General features: G+C 33.2%; 2 non-coding genes across 2 annotated transcripts; one reads left to right on the forward strand and one right to left on the reverse strand.

Moving 5' to 3' along the window:
• The first annotated feature begins 2185 nt into the window (after nt 1–2185).
• Nucleotides 2186–2267, forward strand: Trnas-aga (transfer RNA serine (anticodon AGA)). The gene has a single exon. It is a non-coding gene; the product is annotated as a tRNA-Ser (tRNA).
• A 2554-nt stretch (nt 2268–4821) lies between these two features.
• On the reverse strand, nt 4822–4903 carry Trnas-cga (transfer RNA serine (anticodon CGA)). Its single transcript has one exon. It is a non-coding gene; the product is annotated as a tRNA-Ser (tRNA).
• Nucleotides 4904–5572: the final 669 nt, after the last annotated feature.

Here is a 5572-nt window from a genome sequence, read left to right on the forward strand (position 1 = left end):
AGGTTAAATTGTCATAGATTATTACGTAAGTATTAGTTCGAAAATACTACATTCGATGTGTAATTTTTAGTCACTTGTTTCTAGGTATTAATTTGGTTTCATAGTTCAACACATGAAATCTCAGACTAGTGGTTAAACAGTAGGTACATTTGGCTTGTCAGGGTAACATTGCTGTCGCCTGTCACAGCCTCTCAGTTGATATTTGTGAATTCTGACAGCCTGTCTAACTATACAACATCGGCAGCCACGCTAATTGGATTGCTTTCATGCGAAATACCTGAATTTCAGACATTATTTGGTTAACTACAAAATGCTGGCCGTTTTCCTTAAATAAATAAATATTTTTAACACATATTTTGATGGCGGAAATATAGTCCATATTTTACATCAGATATTGCGTGAAGTGCATTTTTAAAGCAATTTTTACCTTTTGGAATGCCAATATTTTGAGCCTAAATTGAACTTTTCCATTTATTTGTGAGAAAGTTAATTCCAGTAAAACTTTGTGTAAAAATTCAGGCAAAAAAATATTCATAGTTATCATATTTATCTTATGGACATCAGCCCATTTTATATTATTCCACTGTTGGACATGTTCAGTGTTTGCACCTCGTCTTTCCATGTTGACGCAAGGCATTGTAAGTAAAAAACAAATGTCCACTCCAATTCATTGCACAATTTATCTCATCTGAGACAGTAAAGCCAGCAGCTGTAATACAAAACACAATTACAATAAAAGGTTTGAATGCAGTTTGAAGCCGAAAGTTTCGCACTCCAACAGATATTGTATTCGTTAGCAACAAACAAGTGTCATTAGAGCGGCGACACTAATTGCGATTGCAAGTTGTGTGTAGTCCATGGTTTATGGCGGATCAGCTGCCTGGAAACTAATCTTGGAATGGACGGCACTGCAGTGCGCATCGAAAGGCTTAACTGCAGAAATACTACTCCTCATACATAAGACTGAGAAGATTTTACATAGAAAATATCACGGGGAAGCATTTTATAAGAAGAAGGAAAAGATAACTCAATGTAATAATGTCACACACTAGTTTTAATTAGAGTATGACGTAGTTAGTAGGAAATAAATAATTACATTTATTTTATGTGGTACCTACTGATCACTGAAGACCTTGAACACTGTTAAAATATTAAATCATCTCATACATTGCTTTCTTTCTCCAATATACTATGTATGACCCCGCATCTAGACAATTCACATAAACATTTTAAAAGCTAAACTTCTGCATGAAACTTACAATTGTGATTATTTTATTATACCGCTCCGTTATTTGATTTACCGGTAGATTTTTATAAAATTACATCACATAACATTACGTCATGTCGCGTTTTCTCCCGAAGGATTAGAACTATAATAGTTTTCTGCAATAATTTCTAATCTAAGTCATATTATAGTAAATGCAAGTGTGGATTTAGGGCGTTTAGTTTCATGAACTAATGAAGGATGCCAGAATACTTAAAAAAAATGGAATATATAGCTATATCATCGCTATTGGAGTAAACCAATAAATTATTTTATACTTATTACATTTAAGTTTACTTCCTATGTAACCTTATATCCTCAAAACCGTCACCATTATAGGCACATACAATATTACATACTCTTTATACAAAATAATGATGTCGATATCAAAGTATCTTTGTTTACAGCCCCAGCTTCCAACAAACTTAATTACATACTGTGTCATAACTCAATATAAAGCGCGCCGCTCACAGCGCAAGTTTTAAATTCGTTACTGCTAGATCAATGATCAGTGTGCGTTGTACCTTGAATTTATTAAAATTTAACATTATTCATCTTATGTGGCGCAATAATGTGATTTAAATTTATTTTTTGTTTTACGAAAAGGGTATTAAAATAAGAGAGTGCTACATTATAACGGAAAGGTTTTCAGTAAAAAATACCAAATATCCAAAATATAAAAGCTTTTTTGCTGCACTTTCGATATTCTATAATAACCATTTTAGGGTCAGCTTTCAATATTTTCAGCTGCATAACGTTTACGGAGAGTGACTCTCTATAAGTACCTAGTTTATTTTATTTATATTGAATTAAAAACAAAAACCTGATATATTCTTAGATTTAATAGTCAAGGTCATATTTAAGTTAATATTTAAATTCTCTTTTTTGTTAAACATCAAATTTTGTCTGAAATTGCACAAGGCAGTCGTGGCCGAGCGGTTAAGGCGTCTGACTAGAAATCAGATTCCCTCTGGGAGCGTAGGTTCGAATCCTACCGACTGCGAACTCTTTTTGATAGACTGATACAGTATGAGTTGTAAATATGCTTCATAAACATCTGTTTTTTGCTCATTTTGACATAATATTGCAGTCTTATTTCAATGGCAGCAGAAGCCCAATTATTAAAGTTTGGCAATAAGTATTTACGTTTCAATACCGCAAACAATTAACTGTAGGTCTACATTTTAATTATATAAAAAAACCCCCGACTCAAAAAAACTACGCAATTAAACCCTATAAAAAGCAAAAAATAACTTTAAACACTACGTAAGTACCAACTAAAGCATGTCAGACTAAACCAAATTTTGAGGTGTCGGGGGACCGCTCTAATTTATTAGCCTAACGTTAAAAGTAATTATATACTACTACATTATATATACTACTTATAACTTTGTATATAATTGTGTTAAGATACGTGTTTTTTTATACGAATGTTGTAATTAGGTAGGTATCATTTGATTTGTGTAAGTATTTTTAAAGGTAAAAAGCGGTCCCCCGACACGTCAAAATTTAGTTTAGTCTGACATGCTTTAGTTGGTACTTACGTAGTGTTTAAAGTTATTTTTTGCTTTTTATAGGGTTTAATTGCGTAGTTTTTTTGAGTCGGGGGTTTTTTTAAATTTATAATTTAATTTTATTTCACGCTTTTTGAAGGAGCTCCTTAATTTTTCCTTCTTTCATTTAATTTCTTTTATCTTAAGATGGGGTCGCTATATGCGATCTCGGAAAAAGGAAGCTGTTTAACAATCCTCATGACAAACTGGCTCTGGGAGAATTGCACAGATTGAGAAACAATAAAGACTAACCTTTGGTCATACTAGATTTTCAGCAAAAATATAAATCGGTTTATCCGTTTCATTCCGGCATTCCAGGGTTTCATCCGTCACATCCCATTTCCAGCATCAGGTTCTCGTCAATTAGAAACATGAAGAGAACTCGTCAAGACAAATTCAACGAGCCCAAACTCGATGCGTTTACTAAAAGGCAGTTCAGGGTTACGTCTCCTATCTTCGTGCCCTAACAGCAGACCAGCTCAGTGGTTCCAGAAGACATTAGTGTTTCAAATTTCAGATCCCAAATATGCTTGCAAGTAACTGAGCGTGTAACATTCCTATCACACCTAACAAACGAGCTGATGACCTTGAAGACCTGAACCGATTTCCACCAATCATAGCTAAGAACACTCCCGAATGACATTCCTTTCAAACAAAAAAAACCGCATTACAATCGGATCATCCGTTTAGGAGCTACGATGCCACATACACACACACACACACACACACACACACACACACACACACACACAGACACGTCAAACTTATAACACCCCGTCGTTTTTGCGTCGGGGGTTAAAAACCAGTTCTCATTATGAATTAATAAATAATTATAAATATGAAAGTATCTGAAATTCCGACATGTACCACGTTTTCAATTATTTATCACTTCAAAAATCAACTGCAACTACATATTTCCAAAAATACACTTAATAAATATATTTTTAGATGCGTAATAATCGATTAAACAAAGATTATTTTTGTAACGTAAAGTGTGTAAAGTGTCATTAAACAGAGAAAATTCCCCTTAACCCCAATATTTAAGAAGTGGCCATTTAATGGGTGGATTGCCATAAACCCGTGGGATATTACACAAAGGGACTAATTTGACATTAGCGTGACGAACTCGTGTCAAAGAGAAGGGTTTATATTAAAAATACCTCGAATGCCATGGGGTAGCTGTCGATTTAATTTTTATCGAATTCGCGTTTGTTTTCAGAGCTTTTGTTTAATTTTTTTTAAATTCAAATAATATATCAAAATAGACAGTTTGTTAATATGTAAGTGATTGCCCGCTATATTTTAATAGACCAATATCTTTTATACTATGTAACGCGACTACCCTACATGACTTAGTTCCTAAGTCTAAAAAAACCGCATATTAATAAAACAATAGAATTACGATGTTATACAACAGTATCTATCTTTACAAACATTGTTATATTGTGTAGGAGAACCAAAACTACACTGTTTTGAACCTACTACGCTAAGCAGACCCCAAAAGCAGAACCTGTAACGAGTTCAGTTTTTAAAAGTTCTTTGTCATTTTATTACTTTACCTGATTAAACCCACTGTTTTGTGTGACACTCTATTGTGACCTTTTATGAAGGCTACCTAACTTTAACATTTATATAAAAAATAACGTATTTATATTCAAATTGATACCATAAAGATACTCAAACATAGGTAAACATATTTTTGAAGTCAATTAATCCAAATTAAGTGTTTGAAAGCATAGGTGCATGTAATACTTTGTACATAACATTTGTTTCATATAGAAATGTACTACTGAAAGATTGTTAAAATACGAAACAATTGTATCATTACAGCCAGTGTAATTTTTCAAATAACCTTTTTATTTACTCAATTACGTTGCCGCTATCCTGAATTATTACTGTTACAGTAAAACTTGAAGAAAACCAATTCTATATAATAATTAGTACTTGACTAATTTTAAAACAGTTTGAAAACTTTAACAATTAATGCAAAAAGCACAAAAGTTTCGCAGCCGGTAGGATTCGAACCTACGCTCCCACTGGGAATCTGATTTCGAGTCAGACGCCTTAACCACTCGGCCACGACTGCTTGTTGCAACATGTCCGAAAATAGCCGTTACAACCAATAACTTCGAAGTGCATTATGCATTTTTCTGCATAAATATTATCAATTTTTTTGACCCTATGATTATGAAAGTGCTATAGCACTTAGGAGCAAATTGTATCAGAGCTTTTATGAAAATTGCGAGTCAAAGTTATTAAGTTTGCATTTTTGCTAAAATAACTTAATTCACCAGCTTCAACAAAAACAAATTGTGAAAATTCTATCAATTTAATTAGCGATGTCAATAGGAAACCTGCAGCATATTTGTAAGCTTCCAAATTGCTAATTAGTTTCTAGCGAGAAAATTAATGCTTCATAATTTCAGGCTACCCTATAATACAGAGGTCTGTTAATCAAAGCACTAGGGATCCTATACAAACTACGTCTGACGGCCTTTCATGCAAAATGTTGATGTATAGACAGACAGGCCGACGTTCCTACTCGTATTTACAGCTAACACAGTTAACTAAGGGGAATATTGAGTTTTCCGTTTATCGACTAACTAGTATGACGTACGCGTAATCTGAAAAAGCAAAATTCGCAGTAAAACGTAAATAAATAACTTTAGCATAAAACAATTTCTCTGGAAATTCACGGTTCAATAAAAGCATGTCATTAAATATTTAATCGCCCACTTATTTTCAATCTGAGTTG

This window comes from Helicoverpa armigera, chromosome 6, assembly GCF_030705265.1.
Source record: "Helicoverpa armigera isolate CAAS_96S chromosome 6, ASM3070526v1, whole genome shotgun sequence".
In the NCBI taxonomy this organism is placed as follows: Eukaryota; Metazoa; Arthropoda; class Insecta; order Lepidoptera; family Noctuidae; genus Helicoverpa; species Helicoverpa armigera.